General features: G+C 33.6%; 2 long non-coding RNA genes across 2 annotated transcripts; one reads left to right on the top strand and one right to left on the bottom strand.

The window, feature by feature from the left end:
- Positions 1 to 699: 699 nt before the first annotated feature.
- LOC127711099 (uncharacterized) lies at positions 700 to 2,798 on the bottom strand. The gene is made up of 3 exons (XR_007986491.1): positions 2,722 to 2,798; positions 1,344 to 1,391; positions 700 to 788 (listed from the first exon to the last, which is right to left on the bottom strand). It is a non-coding gene; the product is annotated as an uncharacterized LOC127711099 (long non-coding RNA).
- LOC127711098 (uncharacterized) lies at positions 1,830 to 9,556 on the top strand. The gene is made up of 5 exons (XR_007986490.1): positions 1,830 to 1,900; positions 2,345 to 2,538; positions 4,986 to 5,105; positions 6,527 to 6,647; positions 8,455 to 9,556. It is a non-coding gene; the product is annotated as an uncharacterized LOC127711098 (long non-coding RNA).
- Positions 9,557 to 23,298: the final 13,742 nt, after the last annotated feature.

Raw genomic sequence — 23,298 nt, 5'->3', positions numbered from 1 at the left:
CTTTTCTCTACATCAGTACTTAGTTCTAATTCCCCAGTGCTCTAATAGGTTTTTCAGTTGTTGATTCGTCGACCTTAATGTCATATTTTCATTACAGGACTGCCTCATTCTGTTGAAAACACCAAGCAGTTTGAACCCTACTTTTGCTTTTGATATGTCATATTGGCTCATATAGAATTTATTGCCAGGATGTTCCCATGCCATTCTTCTGTATTTTTGGAAACTTTGTACATCATCTGTTGAACCAAGAAGATTTTCAACAAGTATGGTTGCAGATATCTTATCTGAAAAAAAGGTAAAATGTTGTGAAATATGTATACATTTTAAATCTTCAAAAATATATGGGGGTGGGTCGATATTTGTTCTGGTCAAGTCCAATCTTTTTGACCATAGTAGTTTTAGTTGGCAACTTATAAATGTCTGTTATGAAATTTAAGAGGGGGCCCACTCACTTGTTGTGTAGGCGGGAGCCTGCTTAAGTCATGTTTCAGTGATTCCCTATATAATCAACCAAATCCCCCTGCTAAATCTGCCTCTCACATGTATATGGTGTCAAGCAGGCTAAATTTAAACATAAACTTTAATGATAACATCTGTACCAGATTTGAGGTGTTGAGCTATATTTTACCATCATTACTACCATAACTAAAGACTTCAATAGTCAATACTGCAGATGTTATATTTACCTGTTTGGTTGGTTTTTTGTGCAGAAACAATGCTTGAACAGGTTTCATCTTCTAGCTCTTCATTGTCATTTAGGCCAAATGGATCCATATCTGAATCATTGCCTGTATAGGAATTGAAAAACAAAACCATAAAAATTACATATCATTATACATGTAGCATTATTTTCAGTGGTTAATACATGTATATATCTCATGAAATAATGACTTTTCCAGGCCTAGGGATCATAAAGCATTTATCAGGGTGTTATTAAAAAAAAGAAGGGGGGGGGGGGGGGGGCAATGGACTCTACCAAAGCTTTTAAATTCGTGAAATTATGATATGTTACACATTGACTTTAATTGTTCCTGATGACAAATAAGATGTAAAATTTGATATTGAAGATTTTAAATCTGCACTTCTGGAGATGAGGCTTTTCATGGCTTAAAGAATGACACAAATAAAAATTAAGGGTTTAAAGTCATTCTAACAATTTATGAACATACTGTTTGCAAAATAGCCCAAAGTGGTACCAAAAAAATGATGAGGAACACAAATGGGCTACATGTTTTGATTGAAGTTAATTTTACCTTTTACAATTAAAAGAACCTTTCAGAGTATTTTTTAAATTCAGTTACATGTTATATGCATTTACATGTATGAATAGCTACTAACCTTACATTCAAATAATCTTCTTTTCACATTACTTCTGTAACTTCCCTTAGCATCTGAATTAAAATAAAAGTGATATTCTGTAAATTTTTATCGTTTTGTAAACAAACCATATAATTGTTATATTCATTTAAAAAAATCCTACACATACATGTTCTATATTCTAAACTATACCTTTAAATACCAAAACAAATGACCAGTGCAAATGACTACATTGAAAGCCCTCATATAATTACATCTGACTTTTCATTTATATCATTTATTTAGTCCTTGTTAGTATGAAATATATCTGATTATGTTAATTTGGTATGATGAATTTCTCAAAAAAAACAAGCAATAGAAGAAACATAGTTTGTATTTTTGTTAACTAAAAAATAACCATGTTACTTTTGTTTCAGCATTTTACAAAGATAAGCTGTACCTTTATATTTACTATCCATGTGTTGCCTTACATTTAAATTGTAACACTTCATAGTGACTGAAAAGGCTGTAGAGTAATAATTTGCAGAAAATAGACACAAAAGAACATCAAATATTCAAGTTTACACAAGAAAACTAGATTCAGGTAAAAGTAACTTTAGTACTGCAACATTGTTATCCTTTAATGAAGAAAAATGATTTCTGAGGCATTCTAAAAATTATTTTTCTCTCATAAGATACATGTATTAATCCTAATCAGGAGTCCAGTTCTGAATTCATTTGTAAACACACTTGTAAATGTATGTGCATACATGTACACGTCGTTGTAAATTACATGTTCATACTTGTACATATTTATTCTACTGTGGCTTCATTATTTTTCGTAGGGTACTAATTTTCCTGGATGCAGATCAACCACAAATTTAAAAATTCAACAAATTACAAAATTGTATAAGATTGTATGCAGTCATTGGCAAAACTACGAATTCAAATATATACGAAAATGCAAGTTTTTATCAATCCACGAAATTCATACCAACAAAAATAAATGAATCCATAGTATGTACTATTTTTGTATGAATTGTTTCAGCATTTTGCAAAACTGTTCCTTTCTGTTTACTATCCATGTGTGGCGTTAGATTTGAATTGTAACACTTTATAGTGACTGAAAAGGTTGAAGACAGACTTTGCAGAAAATAAAGACACCTTGAAAAAGCATCAAACATTTCAGCCTACAGTTGCTAAATAAAACTAGGATATGGTCATGGAAAGCTCAAATATCAGGTAACAGTACTAAGTATAGAATTTCAAAAGTGTAATCCTCATAAAAACAAAGCTTTCTGATGAATTATAAATATTACATTTTCCAATAAGCATGATAAGATCAATGAAGATGCTTTTTGTTAATTTGGCTTGTTTGGTGCAGCATAACCTTAAATAGTACTTAAACTTGTTAAACAAACATACCGATTGTTTTTACACTTGTACATGTTGTAGATTTGTTCCCTTCACTCTTGCCATCAACTGTTTTCCATTGTATAACTGAAAAGGATGTTAAGTTATTTGAAATAGTCAACATAATATGTTAAGTGCAAACATCTTATAAATCAAAAGTCAGTTATTTTTACATGTCTAGGTATTAGATGACAGTACAGCAAGATATTTTATTTATTATGAAGTATTTTATTCATTCATAATTGATTTTTAGCTCACCTGGCCCAAAGGGCCAAGTATGCTTTTCTCATCACTTGGCGTCCATCGTCCGTCGTCGTTAACTTTTTACATTTTGAACTTCTTCTAGAGAACCACTGAATGGAATGAAACCAAACATGGCATGAATGTTCCTTATGAGGTGCTGACTAAGTGTTGTTACTTTGTAGCCGATCCATCATCCAAGATGGCCGCCAGCAGGGGACTTAGTTTAACATAAGACCCTATGGGAAATACATACAAATGTCTTCTTTAAGAGTACCACTGAATGGAATGAAACCAAACATGGCATGAATGGTCCTTATGAGGTGCTGACCAAGTGTTGCTTCTTTGTTGCCGATTTACTGTTCAAGATGGCCACCAGGATATTTTATTAAATAACGGGACCAATATTAAACCAAATTTGGCCTCAATAATTGTTTGGGTATCTGTTATGATTTTTATCTATCTTTACATGATTTCTAAAACCAAAGTAAAGTCAGGTGAGCGACACAGGCTCTTGAGAGCCTCTAGTTTCTTTAAACTGGCTGTTGCTAAAAAGTAAAATAACAAAAATACAGAACTCTTAAATATTATTCAAATACTACATCTCTTTGACACATCACAATTCCATTCTTTATACCAATATGAAGCTTTATATATATAACAAGCCTAAGCTTTACCTTTGATGTAAGACCGGTACATTTCTTTTACACTGTTATTGTGAATGTTCCTTATACCTGGAAAAAAATATCATTCTAGTAATTAACATGACTCTAGCTCAGCTGTCAAATCAATGTTCACATATTCTACTCAAATTCTTGCATTTATTTATAATATTCTTATCAAGTTACAAAAAGTCCTAAGGAAAGTATTATCTATGCATGAACTAGTTATAATATATCAGCATTCCATCTGCATTTTAGACTATACACCATATAATTAACATTTGAGGTTATCTCCGAAGAAATCTATGGTCATATTACCAGCAATCTGTTTCAGCTTATTTCGACAAAATTAAACCAAACTGACTGCTAAAAGAGAACTATTATTCCATAATTCTTTATTGATCAAAGTTTTAAACCAAAAGAAAATCTTAATGAACTTGTGCTCCTGAAAAAAGTATAACAGATCTTTCAAATAAATGCTTTCCATGGACATGATGTATGTAATGAAAATAAACCCTGAAATTATAAGATTATTTACCTCTCTCATTCTTTTTTATGTTTACACAGCTTTCCTTGTCAGATAGCAGAGATTCCTTGTTGTTAAGTGAAGTTGTCTCTTCTAAAAAGGACAGGAATATTTGTTAACATTTTACAGCTGTGAGCAACCACTAATTTTGTGATACAGCATAAGCATTAACTTTGTATTTAAACCCTATCCAATTATGTTAACAAATTGAAAAAAATGTATATAATTGTTAGATTGAAGGTCTGCCAACAAAAAGATTACCCGCATATCAAATAATAAGAGAGGGGCATTATATTTTTGGGATGTGCCTCAATTTCAATTCTTTCGTCATCCCAGATCACAATTAATTTATGGTCAAGGTAGTTTTAAAGTCACATCAACTTGAAACTTATGATGAGGTATTTCTAAATTGTTTGTTAGATATAAATGTGTTGACCCCAATTTTACAGGACACATGATTTTAAGGCTTAAGTTTTTGATGAATATGACTAGGTACTGTAAACCAACTTATTTTCACGAGCGATTTATTTTCGTGACTTTCGCGAGTAGTAAAATAATGCAAATATAAATCGTCGCGAATATGATAGAATTGGATCTTTCCTTCTTAAACTTCATCCAGTAAATCAGAAAATGGCAAAATTAAATATACGCGAAGTGGTCAAGAAGGGTTAAAACGCGAAAATAAGTTGGTTTACAGTATTTCAAATATCTTATACTTCTATAATAAATAGTTTTATAAGAAGATCTTATACTTCTATAATAAATACTTTTATCAGAAGATCTTATACTTCTATAATAAATAGTTTTATCAGAAGTTACCATTTTTTTTTCCTTTTTCTTTTTCCAAGTCTGTTGATCCAATTGTGCAGGTGTCAATGGCAATTTGCAGTGGAGCAGTCATTTCTAGAAAAATGGTTATGTACAAGGTTAACATGAATGATGCAAAAGAATTTGAAATTGATTATAAGGTAGGAATCACATTTTTTAGCTCACTTGGCCCTTCGAGCTTTTCTCATCACTTGGCGTCCGTCGTCGTCGTCGTTAGTTTTTTACAAAAATCTTCTCCTCTGAAACCACTGGGCCAAATTTAACCAAACTTGGCCACAATCATCATTAGGGTATCTAGTTTAAAAATGTGTCCGATGACCCCGCCAAACAACCAAGATGGCGGCCATGGCTAAAAATAGAACATAGGGGTAAAATGTAGATTTTGGCTTATATCTCTGAAACCAAAGCATTTAGAGTAAATCTGACATAGTAAAACTGATTATCAGGTCAAGATCTATCTGCCCTGAAATTTTCAGACAAATCTGACAACCTGTTGTTGGGTTGCTGCCCCTGAATTGGTAATTTTAAGGAAATTTTGCAGTTTTTGGTTATTATCTTGAATATTATTATAGATAGAGATAAACTGTAAACAGCAATAATGTTCAGCAAAGTAAGATCTACAAATAAGTTGTGATGACCAAAACTGTCAGTCGACCCCTTTAGGAGTTATTGCCCTTTATAGTCAATTTTTAACAATTTTTCGTAAATTTTTGTAATCTTTTACAAAAATCTTCTCTGAAACTACTGAGACAAATTTGACCATACTTGGCCATAATCATTATTAGGGTATCTAGTTTAAAAAAATTGTCCGATGACCCCGCCTTCCAACCATCATGGCCGACTTGGATAAAAATAGAACATAGGGGTAAAATGCAGTTTTTGGTTTATATCTCTGAAACTAAAGCATTTAGAGCAAATCTGACAGGTGGCAAAAATGTTCATCAGATTTAGATTTATCTGCCCTGAAATTTTCAGACAAATCCGACAACCCGTTGTTGGGTTGCTGCCCCATGAGTTAGTAATTTTACAGTTTTTTGTTATTATCTTAGATATCATTATAATATCTAATATCTAATACTATTAATTATGATTTTAACCTTATTTTACATGATTTCCAAAGCATCAGTAAATACAGGTGAGCGACACAGGCTCTTGAGAGCCTCTAGTTTTATTCCCCCTCACCTTTTATTACATGATGGAGGGGCATTATGCTTACCAGTCTCTGCATCTTATATCGGATTACATTTCTTTGGTGAAAAGGTAGTTTAAGTCATATCAACTTGAAAATTAGCACACGACCTTTATGGTTCGGTAAATTATATATTGTTAATGTAATATTTGCAATGTAACAGAAATCAAATGATATATGATTTTAAGATGTTCAAGCTGTAATTCAAAGTCAAAATCTTTCATTAAGTTACATTTTACAAATTTGCTTGAGTATTTTTAGTCCCTTATATTTTAAATATCAAAGTACAAACTATATTGGCAATAAGGAAAAAGAAAATAATTTTTATTTGTACTAGTATTTACCTCTCTTGTTATGTTGATCTTTTTTCAGCTCTGATTTATTTGTGTAGCTGCCATGGTCAGATTGCAGCAATTCGACATTGTTAGGTGGAGTGGTCACATCTAGAAAGAGAGGATAATATAAATAATATAAATAAAGAGAAATGTTTAAGGTAGGACTTGCAACCATGTCAAACATTACTGACTGGTAAATGTATGAACAGATGAAAAATTATATTGACAACCTAAACATTATACAATTATGGCCCGCTGAGGAGGTGTATATCGAAAATTGTCTTCACGACTAAGGGTTATTCCATGCGGGCTTTAGCCCGAGGGGAATAACCCTTACTCTGGTTGACAATTTTGGATATTCACCGACTTAATGGGCCATAATTGTTTTATTATACCGAAAGAGCAAATTACAATAATATTGTAACAGATTGTCAAAACGGTTGCCTAAGAAAAACTTTTTGTGTCTATTGACATTTCATGTATGTACAACAAAGGTAGACTCTTTCTTTAAAATATAGATGGTCCTGAAAAGGGCCTTGAGGCCTTTTACAAGAGATATCTTCACCGCTGGAGGAATTTCAAAGTATTGTTTGGTCTTGTTTCTTCTTCATTTGATGGACTTCTAACCTGGCCGTAGCCATATTTGATTATGTTTATCTGACGTTAAGTGGAGTCATACTGTAAAGGGAGTTAACTAGTGATCATTGAGGTACGACAAGTGTTATTCAAGGGGGAATAATAGGGTTTTTCAATGGAGGCTTCAATTTGTCTGGTTATTCACTGGTAAAAAAATGGGTTGTTCGATGGGGGCTACAATTTTTTGAAAAAAAATGTAATTTAAACTATGACACGTGATTATATATTAGCCAATCAAATAGTTACTATATAATGTGAGGTATAATAATACATTGTAGTGTTCAATTGGGATATAAAGATAATTCTCAAGGTGTATGAATTGTGATTGATTGAACCCACCACTATCTGACTTCTATAAAAATATATCACCCGGATGTATCACTTCCTTGCTTATCTGCTGAGAACCATTTGCAGACTCATTAGCCCTTCCATGTAAATGTCCATAACCTGTTAATAGTATTGTAGATGTAGATTCAGAGGTATTGTCATCATTGATACCTACAAATTAAAAGGGAATTTGAATTGATATTCATAACTATGAACTTGACAGTTTTGAGCTACAATGTATTATATAAGTGTTACAGTACCCTTGACCGTTCTTTCAAAATTGCCTTCTGCACTCTTTAACTTGCGTTTTGCTCATCCAAATTGTATGAAACTCATACACAATTCTTAGAACCAAAACATACAGATAGAGTTCAAATATCAAAGTTTATGGGCAGTGAGTAATTAACTGTTCTAGAGTTATATCACTTTATACCTTAGAAAATTGTAACTTTTTTCGTTTCTGCATTCTAACTTAAGTTTGCCTCGTCCAAAGTTTAGGAAACTCGTACACTATGCTGAGATCTTATGCTTTGAGCTTGAGCATTTTTGTCGACAACACATTCTTACATAATTTTTTTAATAAGATTTAAAAACTTTTTGTCTGAAAAATGTCCAATCAAAATATCTTTGGTCAATTAAATCTTTACAATATTTTCTGTTAAGTATGTTGCAGACTTCACTTATTATCTTTTGTGATGAATGGCAATTTAAATTTTCTAATGCCAAAAACAAAAATATGCGAATAGGGCCTCTTGACCTTTTTTTTGTACACCAGATGCATGTTTTCTTTACACCAGACTCATTAGTGACGCTCGAAGTGAAGTTAAAAAAGAAAGGTTGTATGCTTACTGTGTTGTTCATAGACTGTGTTTGGTCTTAGTGTCACCCATTTTGGTTTTCCTTTCTCGTAGGTTTTATCTTTGGTCATTGGCAGTTTTATTACATTCTTTTCAAATTTATCCACACATCTTGTCCATATTTCATCAACTGTTTCTATTGCAGATATCAAAGAAGAGCTGCGAAAATGAAGGAGAAAAGGGCCCTGGTTCCTTGACTCCGGCTGTGTAATACTGTCATGGAAGATAACATCAGTACCCTCCAAGTGCCACCAAACATTTTCCCCGTGTTCCAAGAAATCAGCAATTCTTTCCATGTGTGATTGAAACAGCATAGGACTGTCCTTAAAAGTGTGATTAGAAAGAATTGTGTCAGGTTGCTTTGGCAGAAGGCTTGTTTGTCTTTTAATAGTGGAATCCTGGTGGACAAATGAATTAACCCTATTTGAGGTGTTTTGCTGTGCCATGAATCTTATAACAGCATTATCAACTATCCAGCCTGGTTTTCTATTAGATGTTCCTGCTGAAATCCTTCTAAGATCACCAAAAGATCGTTCTTCCTGCTCCGTCAGTACTGATTTTGTATTTATAATTCGGTATAATTCGGCCAAATGGGTTGTAATTGAGTGGAAGTGAGCTCCATAAAATTTTCTGGTTGTCATTTTAACAGGATTACCAATAACCTTTTTGCATAGAATTCCAAATAAAAACGTTTGGTTGTAGAGCCTCAGCAGCTGTCTTGGAGACCTCTGTTCATAGCCACTGTAGGCAATATTTAAAATATCAACTAAAGATGTGATTAGTTGTACAAATTCTTCAGCCAATTTTCCTTCACTTTTTTTATTACCTGTACGAACTGTGACGCCCGTATATGACACGGAAACCAGGCGTAAAAATTATACTTTATCTGGGCGTCATTGCAGTGTTTAAGGAATGCATGTCCAGGCGTCAACCAGGCGTAAACCAGGCGGAAACCAAGCGTAACTGAGGCGGAAACCAGGCGTAAAATTAGGCGTAATATTTAAATGAGTACGCCTGGTCCAGAGAAAACCAGGCGTAATATGCAAATGAGTACGCCTGGTCAATAAATAAACCAGGCGTAATATCCTTACATAATACTACACTTATTTCAAATCAGTGTATTACCCTAGCTGTGTACTTTTGTGTATTTAATGCAAACTTCTGTACTGTTGCTTTAATTTCTCATTATTTGAAATAAAACTGGAAATATTAACCATTGAAGAAGCTAATATATAAATAAATACATTTTAGACAACCACTGGCTCAAATAAGTTTAAGTTTAAATAAGAATTATGACAATTAATTTTTCTTGAAATAAAACTTCATTTTGATTAACTAAGTTTTTTATAAATTAATGTCCTTTAAAATATAAATGATAATACTGCAATGTAACTTCATGCAAAAGATTTCAATGTTATTATCCAAGGATAAAGGTTTTGGGATTTCAAAATTACTGTTAGAACTTAAAACTTAATAACTTAGGTAATATACTCACATAATTATTATTTACCATGTTTACCATGTATTACTTTCCATTTTTTTCACAATTTTTATTAATCAATTTGATTCCATATTTCCAAATTCTTCCAAAAAGCACAAAACAAGCTAATTATCCCTGAATGTATGAAGCTGCATTAAGTCCAACTCTTGCAAACTAAAACCAAAGCGCCAAAGTTTGAAAAAAAAATTCCCATGATCCTTTAAACAAAGCATTATGGGTATTATGATTTACCCCATACCAACAGTTTCACGCCCGTAAGAAAATTTACGCCTTGCTTATTTCAATTTACGCCAGGTTTACCACTTTTTTCTACGCCCGTACGGACTACAAATTTACGTTTCCTGCTCCCTTACGCCTGGATCTAGACACGTAACTACCACTTACGCCTGGTTTACGCCTTATTTCCAGGCGTAATACGCCTTATAATTTCATACGGGTTAGAGTAAATTTGGCTAATTTTACTTCAAACAACCTTGCGTCAGATCCTTTTATTTGGTTTCGATCTCCAATTGTATTTTTAGAAAAGCTTTCATATTCAGCTTTGATTTTTTTTATTTTCAATGTGAGATGGTAGTTCCTCAATAAGATTTTTGACCATACCAGCTACGTCATGGAGAGGTTCGCAACCAAATACTTCATATTTTTCTAAAGTTTTATTTTCAAGACTGGTAAGAGGATTATCTTTCATTTCCATTCTGTTCAGATTTGTAGTGTCAATTTGACGTATTTCCAGTTCATATTCAATATTTTCTTTTAACATATTTTGAAAAGGGTTTAGATTACCTTTTTCCAACTCCTTCCAGGCTTCCCCCTGAACAACTATTTTTCTCCTGTCCTCCAGAGATCTAATTCTTTTTTTAAAGCAAGATATTAGATTTATTTGATCTATTGTTTCAATGCCACAAATGCATGCGTAATTTCCCCCTCGCTGCTGGCCAGCTTCAAATTGGCGGGCAGGTTTATCGCCAGAAAATATCCTAAGTTTCACAGTCAGGTCAATTCCATTTAGTGTGATTGGACTTAGATTTTCAATATCCTCACATCTTGTTGTAACGTACGTTATTTGTTCTTTGTTTGTACTAGCTGCAAAAAAGGGAAAGTCAATTTAGTTTGTAGTATTGCTAAAATATCATTTTAAATTTATACATATTTTTGTATCTGCACTATTCCATGGCTAAAATTGTAATTCTAATGCAACATTGTAACTTTTATTATGAATTGGACAGACGACAACGTCACTAATTTTCATTCTCTATGCAAACGTATGCACAAGCGCAGACGATATATGACAGATTTTAAATGTATGATTTGACGTTGTTTTCTGTCGGTTTCATTAGAATGGAGATAACAGTATTGTATTTTAAGCTCCGAAGGCATCAATTGGTGATTTGATGGTCACAAATACATGTTTACTGGCTCTGCTAACGCGTTGCCAGTAAACTTCATTTGCTACCATTTAATCACCAATTGAAGCTGTCGGAGCTTAAAATACAATACAGTTATCTTCCAATTCCTAAGTCTGGAACTTTCCAGTATTTTATGAAATAAATGTATACTATAGTAGTTTTACTATTTGTAAATTTTGGTTCTATTTTGTATTATCTTTTGAAGAAAATTTCTCTTTCCCTTTAATTTTTTTGAGGTTTTACATTTGTTTATTGCCTCAAATTGCTGGTTATTAAAGGATTGGTTGATTAATTGATTGTTGGTTGCTTAATATCCAGTGGCAAATATTTCATGCATGTTCAGGACGAGAATATTATTATCTAGTGGCAAATATTTCATGCATGTTCAGGACAAAAATATTGAAGGAAAGTCACCCACAAAGTTCAAGGATGATTGATAATTTCTAAGAGATGATATATTTTCTATATTCATGGGAGCATTAGATGTAGTGTAGTATATATTTTGATTATTGTTTTGTTTATAATTATAATGTTACAGATGTGGTATGATCATGTTTTCCATTTGTATAGTGTTGAGATCTTGTGTGTATTGTGTGTTTGTAACCTGTCTATTGTTTCATTTTTCTCATTTGGAACTTGCATAAATTGCTATAAAGTATGTTATTGCTCATTTTTGAAGGCTGTATGTTGACGTAAGGTTGCTTAGAACTGTCCATTTTTTTTTAATTCTGTTTCAATATTATATACTATAAATATGTATACTACGGTAGATTTACTATTTGTTATTCTGGTTCTATTTTGAATATGTTTATATACTTATTATCTATTGCGCATATATGTTGCCAAACTATTTAAAAAATTTAAGACATTAAGGGGGTTTATGAAACTTTTTAGTCCCCTACCGACGAAGTCTGTCCATCTGTCAGTCCGGCAAAATCAGTTTTCCAGACTTTTTTTCTTCGTGTTTGAAGATATTGATTTGATATTTGGTTTATTGATTTATCGTGACAAGTTACAGGTCAAGTTCAATTTTCACGATTTTAGCTTTTCTCTTTGTTCAGTTAAAGCCCTTTCCCTAGATTTAAATTTTTGATGAAATTCTTATTAATTAGTAGATTTCTGTTCTATGGGAAATAACTCATTTTTTACAAGATTAGATTTTTAAAAGACAAAATGACAGTTTGGATTTTTTTCCTTTTCTTTGGTAAATTGTTTGAAGAATTTAGTGTTAGGTTTGTTTGTCATTCTTGAAGATATTGATTTGATAATTAGTATATAGTTTTATCATGACAAGTTACAGATCAAGTTGGAATTTTGTTCCAGTCTGATAATTTTGTGCAGAGTTATGGTCTTTGGACATAGAAAATTCACTAAAACATGTTGAATTATCAGTTTTCAACAGTTTTTTTCGTCATGCTTGAAGATTTTGACTTGATATTTTTATGTAGTTTACACCATGACAAGTTATTGATCAAGTTAGAATTTCGTTCAATTACAATGAATTTGTAACCGGTAGGGACTATGTATTGCTATGCAATACTCACAGAATGCTTGTTATAATTGATATTTATTTAGTTGATTACAAAATATTTCTTTCAGTGAACACTGGGTGTTTTTTTTAATTTTCTAACTTTTTTGGTAATGTGATGATTGATTTATTTTAGTCTTCAGGGGCAAATATAAGTTGATTAAGTCTTTTAAGGATGTTCGCTCCTCTGTTTCATAATAACAAGGTTTTTAAAAGACTGATATAGATTGATAGAATTTGAATAAGGAAACTTAAAAATTAGAAAAAAATGATAGGTCCGTGTTCTAGTTTTTGAGATATAATCAATTGAAAATTTGGCGGGAAATGGTTCTCTCTAGATTTTTCATACATTTAACATTGACACCTTTTTCCTTTCAAAAACTGTGAAAAAATAACAAGGATTTTATAAAATTTTCAAAAATGACTATTTAAACTATATGCAATAAAATTATGAAAAGAAAAGTAGGGGTCAGTGGGCAAAATTTTTATTGGTACTACATGGATAAAACTGGAGGATTCCGAATATCTGACAAAAAGTCAAAAACAAGAGTAGCGAACATCCTTAAACAAAGTTTGGACATTTATTGTATAAGCCTAAATTTGTATTGAGTATCCAAATGTTGGGAAGGATACCATTGTGGTTGAATTATTCGAAGTTAAAGGGTAATTGTTTTCTTGACTTTTAAATTTAGCAATGTTATATTTCAATGATTTTTGTCGAGACTTCGACTTTTGTTGAAAAAGGAAGACATAGCGATCCTACATTCCGTCATAAGCGTTCACAAATATTCACTCTGTGGTTAAAGTTTTTGAAATTTAAATAACTTTCTTAATTTATTCTGGATTTCTACCAAACTTGGTCAGAGGCTCGTTTATGATCATAAGATAGTATCAAGAAATAAATTTTGTTAAAAAAAATCCATTTTTTCCATATTTTACTTATAAATGGACTTAATTTTTCTGCAAGGAAACATTACATACAGTTTGCTGTTAAAGTTTTTAAAACATGTATTAAATTCATAAACCATTCTGGATTTTTATCAAACTTGGACCGAAGCTTGTTACAATCAAAAAATAGTATCGAGAGGAATATTTTTATTAATTTTTTTTTTTATTAGCAGCAAAAGTAGGCGAGACACTGGGTTCCTCGGAACCCTTACAAATTCTTTTTATAATTACCTGACTGGCCAAATATGTGAAGATTTGGTCTCTCAACAATTGTCTGTGCATTTAGCTTGCTTTGCATTGGTCCGATAATTTTTAACTCATCATTTGTCAAAAAGTTGGCGGAGTCGTAAATCAATGATGCCATGAAACTAATATAGGTGTGGTTGAGAATGTCCGAATGGTCATGCCACATTTTTACGTGAATTGTCCTCTCCGTGGTCTTCAGCAGATTTGTTAAATCTGTGAGAGACATGTTGTTATTGAATTCGATCCCATGTTTTTTTAATTTCTGAACAGTTGTTTGGTAATCCAGGTCACTGTACTCCTGATCTGTTGTAATGCGTAGTACACTAGCATTGTGTAATTTAAGTAATTCATTTTGTACCAGCTCTTGCAGTGGGATTTTTCTGCCATAGATGTGTGTTTTTGTTTCTTTGAGAAGTCCATTTATATTGATGACGTTGTTTTTTAATATCTTTGGTGTTATTTTAATGCCGATGTTGTAGGCCTTTGAGGCAATTTTGTCTTTTAATATCAGTTTTAGTTTTTTGCTAGATCTTTGAAGAGGTACTGATAGTTTAGATTTATAAACTCTTCTCTTTGGTCTTCTTATTCTTTGTATAATGTCTCGGCCACTGATGTTTAAATGTCCATTGAATTTAGCTATATTTACACCATTGTCTCGTGCAAAGTTGGCTAGTACTTGGCCACCATTTTGAATCATTTTATTGTTACATGAAATTTCATATTTCCTAGCTAACCTTGACCAATTCATTATTGTACTTGTTGATTGTCGTACCTCAGTAAGGAAACTTTCCTTATCAAATGAATATGAGTCGTAATGACCTATTGGATTTTTTGGGGTTTTTTTGGCCAGTGGAGGTTTTTGTTTGATTTATTTTGACCAGTTTTCTGCATCTTCTGTAGAGATGTATGATAGCTTCATTCGCTCATTATCATGTTGTTGAAAAGATTTTTCAGTTGAGAGAATGATCTCTAAATCGTTGTCATCACTTTGGAAGGAGGATTCTATCTGTTGTTTAGTTTCTTTGATGGATGAAATGATTTTTTTATTTTTTTCTGCAGATTGCTTTTTTGGTGACAAATTAAGAACTTCTGCAAGTGTGGTTTTGAAGTTTATATCAAATCTTTTTTCCAACACTGGTTCCAACACCTTAACAACTGTGTGTACAGTTTTTTTCCCCTGATTATTAATTGATACATTATGATCCTCCAAATTATTGACTAGGTCTTTGCGGATTTTTTGCAATGGACTCTCTATGTAACTTTTGTGTAACAAAGACGCATCTCCATGTGTAACATTGCATTGGTTGCAGTTTTCAACGGTATGCTTACCCTTTTCAATTTCATTTAGCTTGAGCCAATTTTGAAGAGAAAAGTAATTAATGAGTTTATTTCTTTCTCCTGAATGATTATAGTTTTTATAGTACTTATTTGTTGTTACATAACTCTGAAGTCTTGACCATTGTTGTTTAAATTGATTGTATGAATAAATTTTCAGTTTATTATACTTGTTCATGAAAACATTGTAATTCTCATATCTTTGTGTAATTGCCAATGAAGGATTGTAATGTGCAATAAAGTTTGTCTGATTTATATCTTCTTTCTTTTTTTTGTTAAAAACATCTATTGCAGCACCGTCTTTGGTAGATCTTGAAATAATGACTTTGACAAAGTTGCAATAATTCATATTGTTAATTCATGACCAGATGATTAGATTGGTGAATTCAACAAAATGACAACACGTAGATACGGATTTTCATTGAAACAATTTGTAGCTATACAGAGATATATATATATATAGAATAAATATATTTGGTATGTCTTTAAAGCCATGGATTAATCATTGATTGATCGAAGAAATCAAATAGTTGAAGCAGATGATTAAATTTCAAAGATTAAAAAAGAGCTGATAATGGCTGCCATGTCCTTGAATGTTCTTCATTTGCAGTGGAGAAGTTAATAACTTTATGAGGAAATTGAATTTTAAAAAAATCTGATGTATTTATTTTAGACATTTAAAGCACAGAAACTTCTTGTTTTAATCTTTAAAGCAATGATGACCATGCAAACATGTTCTAATCTGCTGTTTAACTGTAGTACTTCATGATGAGCAACACGAAATAATATAAAAAAAACAACCAAATAACAAAAATAAGTACAGAAAAAAAAATTGGCACATTGACACAAGAAAGAAAAAAACTAGTAACCATTATTGAAAAGTATTGATTGAAAATATTTTGTGTGTGTTGTACATCAACAGAACTTAAGTATATATAGATAAATATATTTTATTAAACAAGAATTTAGTTAAGACTTAAGATGTTGGAATGGTCTATGTGGGGCCACTAGGCTGTCTGCCCACTTTGCACCAGCAACTTATATATAATATTGCCTAGGGAGGGAATTGAACCCTCGTACATAGACCACACCAATTTTCCAATAGGATATATAAATAGTTTAAAACTATCTGCTGATATACAAGTGAACACATATATTCGTTTGCATACATCAACATGAATGAAAGATGCAGAAAAGGTAGGTTACATCATAAATAATTTTAACCCCCCTCCCCCTTTTTCCTTTTGTATCTAAACCTAGTCATTTGTGGCTGTACTATCCTCTAGTAATTTACAAATTAAGGTAAATAATCTTATTAGAGTTAATTAACACTAAAAACATTGGGTTTTTATTGAAAATCAAACCGTAGATGAAGATTGTTATTTTAATGTTGAAATTCCCGCATTCGCAACTTTGGAATGTTGACACACGATTGCCTCCCTTTCCAAGTCACCAAAACGTTTGTTAGTAAAGGTCGACCTTCAAAACAATACACGGAGAATTAAACAAACGAGTAGAACAAGTTGTAAACGTTAACATTTATATAAAGTTATTTCACAAGAATTGTAGGGGAAAATATACTCAATAAGAAAATTGCTGATCGCAGATGAAAATTGTACGTAAAATATGTAAACGAAGCATAATTTATGGTAAAGGTCACAACAACGGACAAGTATTTTTGATTACTTTTTTTTTTAAACAGGAAACGACCTTTCAGGAAGCTATCAGCAATAAATGTGTAGTATAAAGTGTCATTTATAACTCGGTTAAATTTTATGGCATAGTTTTCAGTGTGGGAACTTGTTCTACGGGCTAGATTACCCAGGGAATAGGACATGTTATAAAATCACGTGACAACTTCGGACACCAGGTGTGAAATCGTATAATCTTACCTGCTACTCTAATAAATGATACCCCGATCCTAGAAGGTCACAAATTATCTTTATTTTCTTTCAAAATGAAAATGAGACAAAAAGGGGGGTGGTTTAAAAAAATAAGTTAAAACCTACATTAACCTACCTGCGCAAAACAACCAGTCAACATTGAACAACAACCAAAAGATACTTCATCACCATCATCAATACTTGATCAAGTGGAAATTACAGAAAGTGACTTAACCGAATATCAACTACAAAGAGGGATAGATTTCATCAAATCATTTGAAGATATATTTGCCAAGAATGATGAAGATATTGGAAACACAGAAGTTAAACACCACATCGATTTGATTGATAACAGACCATTTAAACAACGATATAGACGAACTCCTCCAGGTTTGTACGATAAAGTCAAGTCACATCTTCGACAACTATTGTCAAATGGTACCATCAGACCATCACACAGTCCATACGCATCTAACGTGGTCCTCGTACGTAAGAAGAATGGGAAACTGAGACTGTGCGTGGATTATCGTCAATTAAACAACTTAACGATAAAAGATAGCTATGCGTTGCCGAGAATAGAAGATCTACTTGATTCACTAGCTGGAGGTACATTTTTTACCTGCGTAGACATGAAAAGTGGATATCATCAGGTAGAGATCCTGGAAGAGCACAAAGAAAGGACTGCATTTACAGTAGGTCCACTTGGATTCTTTGAATACAACCGGATGCCATTTGGGTTGACCAATTCACCTGCCACGTATCAGAGGATGATGGAAGAATGCTTATCTGATTTAAATCTAAAGATCTGCTGTATTTTCATCGATGATGTCATCATCTTTGGCAAGACCTTCGAAGAACAACTGGAAAATCTTCGCCTTATTTTCAACAGGATACGTCAGCACAACATGAAGTTAGCACCAGACAAATGTTCCTTCTTCAAGAGGAAAGTCAAGTACGTCGGTCATGTTGTCTCAGCAGATGGTGTTGAGATTGATTCAGCAAAGACAGAGAAGGAAGTGAGTTGGCCTAAACCTACCAACCCGGAAGATGTTAGAAGATTTCTAGGATTTGTTGGCTACTATCGACGATTCATCAAACAGTTTAGCCAAATCAGCAAACCACTTACCGATTTGATGCCAAATCCGACTATCAAGAAATCATCAAACAAACACCAACAGAAACCATGGAAATAGGGAGAATAGCAGGAGTCAGCATTTAAGAAGTTAAAGGAGTTGCTTATATCAGTACCAATACTAGGATACGCCAACAGTGAATTACCCTATGAATTGCACACAGACGCTTCCGGTACAGCACTAGGAGCAGTTTTATACCAGGAGCAACAGGGAATCAAGAGGGTAATCAGCTACGCCAGTAGAGGTCTTACAAAGTCGGAAAAGAGATACCCACCGCATAAACTGGAGTTTCTGGCAGTTAAGTGGGCGGTAAGCGACAAGTTCAAAGATTATCTCTATGGAAGCAACTTCACAGTACTCACAGATAATAACCCCATGACCTACGTGCTTACAACAGCAAAGCTTGATGCCACTGGACACAGATGATTGGCCGCTTTAGCCGCATTCAACTTCAACATAGTTTATTGTCCAGGAAAGAAGAATGGTGATGCAGATGGACTTAGCCGTATACCACAACCAACTGAAATAGATTCCACCAACAGAGATACTATCTCCATAGAATTTGTGAAGACCATCTGTAATTCCATCCTTCCTAGAGCATACATTGACAGTCTTGCTGTTAACCCAGCTGTAATACCATCACAAGATGAAGATATACCGGATGTTGAAACAGTTGATTGGGCACCTGCACAAGCCATGGATCCTACCATCAAGTCTCTTGTGAAGTACGTCATCGAAGGCGAAGGAAGGAAACCGACAACTGCAGATGTTGGACCAACACCCTTACTGCGACAGTTCCAATACCTCAAGATGAAAGATGGTGTACTGTACAGAGAAGTAATTATAGGTGAAGACAGGAAGTCACAGTTAGTTCTACCATCAGCAAACGTCAACGTTGTATTAGAGGCACTTCACAACGACATGGGACATCCCGGAAAGGATAGGACTCTATCACTGATCCGTGACAGATTTTACTGGCCTGTTTGGATACAACAGTGTGGCAGATGAATAAAGAGAAAAACACCAGCCCGTCAGAGAGCACCTTTGGTCAGCATTGAAACTCAGTTTCCACTTCAACTTGTCTGTTGGATTTTCTCACACTGGAGCAGTCGAAAGGAGGTCACCAGAACATACTCGTTATTACCGACCACTTCACCAGATATGCTCAAGCAATACCAACCAGAATTCAAACAGCAAAGACCACAGCTCAAGCACTCTTTGATAACTTTATCCTGCATTACGGAATACCACAGAGGATCCATTCTGATCAGGGAGCTAATTTCGAAAGTAAAGTTATCAAAGAGCTATGCACTCTGACTGGAATGAAGAAGTCAAGGACTACACCCTATCATCCCATGGGGAACGGGATGTGTGAACGATTTAACCGTACCCTTCTTGGTATGCTTGGAACTTTGGAATCTCATCAGAAAACCAACTGGAAGTTCTACGTTTCACCCATGGTGCAATCGTATAACTGTACCCGCCATGAGTCCACTGGAGTAGCACCTTACTTTCTAATGTTTGGAAGAAACCCAAGACTACCCATCGACTTAGCGTTTGGCCTACATAAAGATACCAAGTTACCAACAACTCAGTATGTGAAGGATCTACGAGACAGATTGTCACATGCATACCAACTGGCAGCTGACGCATCGAAGATTGCAAAAGCGAATCAGATGGATGGTTACGATCTTCGTGTAAGAGGAGCAGCAGTGCAGAAGGGAGATCGTGTACTTGTAAAGATTGTGGCTTTTGATGGCAAGCACAAACTAGCTGATACATGGGAAGATACTCCATATGTAGTTATTGACCAGCCGAATCTAGATATTCCTGTTTTCACAGTCGTTAAAGAGAACGGAGAAGGACGAACAAGGAATCTCCACAGGAACTTATTGATACCTGTCGGGTAAATCAGAGAAGAAGATCCAACTGTTATACCTAAACCAGTTCCAAAACCAAGGACAAGACTACAAAGGACAATAGCTGAACACCGGACTACTTCAAGTGAATCCAGTGATGAGTCTTCTGATGATTCAGTGGATTATTTTGATGTAGACTATGTGCTGGAGAGGACAGTTGACAGTGAACATACATTTACTGAACCAGCTGTGGATGAATCAGAACTAGCACATGATGCCTTCATTCCGTTTGGGGACGCCCAGCCTGAGGAGAACCAAGGGCTAGAAATGGAGACAGCTACAGGAAGCGCTTCCGACATTGATGAGGATGCTAATCCACAGGAAGATACGCCTGTAGAACAGGAAGAGCAACCTCAGGAACTAGATACATCACCGGTACCAGTCAGAGGATCAGGGAGAGACCGTAAACCACCAGCATGGATTTCTTCTGGTCTGTACGACATCGCAGCTATTGGAACTACCTCTGTTGGTCATACTACTACCACGAAACATTTGAAAGCAACAGCTGAGTGGCAACAGAAGGCTGAGTACATTTCATCTCTAGCTAGAACACCTTTGTTCTCAGGATTTCAGCGAGAAGCAGCCTTAGCCATTCTGGATATAGTTAACCACCATTAGTTTGTGAAATGACGGGACGTCATTTTATAGCTGGGGGGAATGTGTGGTAGAGCTATATTTTTATGCTTTACATTAATTAAGGTTTTATGTTATTAGAATATATACTTGATATACTCTATTTACATTTATTATAATTTGTAGTCTGCTAGTTTATTCAGGTAGAACATTACCTATTGATTAATTTCTTTTCTATTGGTCAGTATGATTTAGGCGGGAATCTTTTGTTTAACTTTTCTTTGTTTTGGACAGTTGGCTAAAGTCTTTATATGAAGTGGTAGCCATTTTCTTCAGCTCATTTGGAAGTTGTTATTTCTTTACTTTTTAAATAGTCAAGTCTATCATATTCTTATATAAGGTCAGTTTATTACTAATATATTCATTACAATAACATTCCAGTTTTATCATCCAAGAGTGTGTGATATATAAGTGTATAATTGAATGGGTGGGTGACAGTATTATGAAAGGTGTATGATTGTAAATGATTTAATATTTAATATATGTGTAAACTATTCATGATAACACATAAAGTAATAAAGATAAACTTGATAATATAGTTTTATTTGTAAGATTTAGTAAAATATATAAAATCTGCATAAAACTGATAAAAGTATGATTTATACTTAAATTGCTAGTAACAGTGATATATAATCTATTTTAACAGTTTGTATGAGTGAGCGTTAAAAGATTTTATACTTCTATAAAGTTAATACAAGTAAATATTTTATTAACCAGATTTAAGGGGAGATAATTCTGTTTATTCTAATCTAGCAGTATTGCATAAGGTTTTTATAATTTTAATATTTTGTCTTCAGGTATTACATATATTGTAAAGAATGTAAACTGATTCAAACCAATCAGTCGGTGAAGCAAAGACCTTTGCACTACATGTGAGGTATGTTTATATGTATACAGTTTGTAATGTTCATGTTACTTTTATGTTGCTTTGCTTAAATGTATTGTCTGCTTTGTGTAACTGTTGCCAATACGTAATGTCTTGTTTGCACTTACAATTGCGTTGTATTATTATGTTTAACTAACTATTTTTGGTATGATACTACAAGCGTAGCTATGTATTTAGCTGTGAACTTAGTCTGTCGTTGCATATTTCACCATGCACGAAATACAGAGAAATATATTATGTAATTATTTAATACAGAATTCGAAATGGTGTAATATCGTTTTGTGTAGCTTGTAAAACTATTATTTTAAAAAGCAAAGGAAATCTACACAGATTTCTTGTATGCATATAGATATATTGATTTTATAGTAATCGATTATTACCGATTGAATTGTATAAGAATTATATTTGTTATTATTTCAGGGTCATTTTCACTTAGAATATTTACATCAATTCTGATGAAATAAAAGAACCATAGACCCATACAACGTGTTTGTTTTTTATTTGAATACAAGGGAAACACGACTACATAAGCTTCATTTAAATTATTTAATAAAGAAATATGAAATTTATAGTTTTAAACAAGGGAAATAACAATTACAAAATAATCATGTCTGCCACAAAAGATTATGTCTTCATCATATGAAAATCAAGTAAAACCCCTCCAGTTAGGGATTTAGTATAATACCATCATAAAATATATGAGAAGATCATAACCCGTATCATGCCAACAACTGGTTTTAGAATGAATGTGTTTATTTACATTTATATTTCGATATACAACAAATGTATATATAAACACCAAACTAACAAACTTCCATTCGAAGCTTTTTTTTTCTTTTTTTTTTAACTCATTCGTCAATGTCAACACCTAAAGACTAGAACACGTGTTTGTAAATGATCTTTACATACTAGAACGAAGCGCCCCATAAGCTATAAAGAACTATAACATGTGTAACCGGAGAGCATGATTCTATATACAAAATCATCTTTGTCTCCACCGGGACTCGAACCGGGGACCTCTGTGTTACAAGGCAGCGCGTTAATCGACTGAGATAAAGAAGTTCTTCCTTAGCTCAAACACTAACGGCTGACTAAGTATCTACAAAATTTACTAAGGGAAGGAATCCCGTCACACTTCCCCCACCTCAAGAGTCGTCATACCATTGTGACTCTCACTCACATACCCTAGCTAGAATTCCTCTCTAACCACCGTAGGTTTTTCAGTTGAGCGCTAATGTAACCGGAGAGCAGGCATTTCATTACACAATTGCTTGTCTCCACCGGGACTTGAACCCGTGACATCTGTGTTACAAGGCAGCGCGTATACCGAATGAGCTAAAGAAGTACTTCCTTAGCCCAACCGCTTACGGCTGACTAAGTATCTACCACATTTACTAAGGGAAGCAATCCCGTCACACAATAAAAACCCACGGTTAGAAGAATTCCCTAGCCAGGGATGTTTATATATAGAAATGAAGATATCATCACTAGTATATAGAGTATAATGACTCTTGAGGTGGGGGAAGTGTGACGGGATTGCTTCCCTCAGTAAATGTGGTAGATACTTAGTC

The sequence above is a fragment of the Mytilus californianus genome, unplaced genomic scaffold, assembly GCF_021869535.1.
Source record: "Mytilus californianus isolate M0D057914Y unplaced genomic scaffold, xbMytCali1.0.p SCAF_8, whole genome shotgun sequence".
NCBI lineage: Eukaryota > Metazoa > Mollusca > Bivalvia > Mytilida > Mytilidae > Mytilus > Mytilus californianus.
The sequence above is the reverse complement of the archived record's forward strand: the minus strand, read 5'-3'. Positions and strand labels throughout refer to the sequence as shown.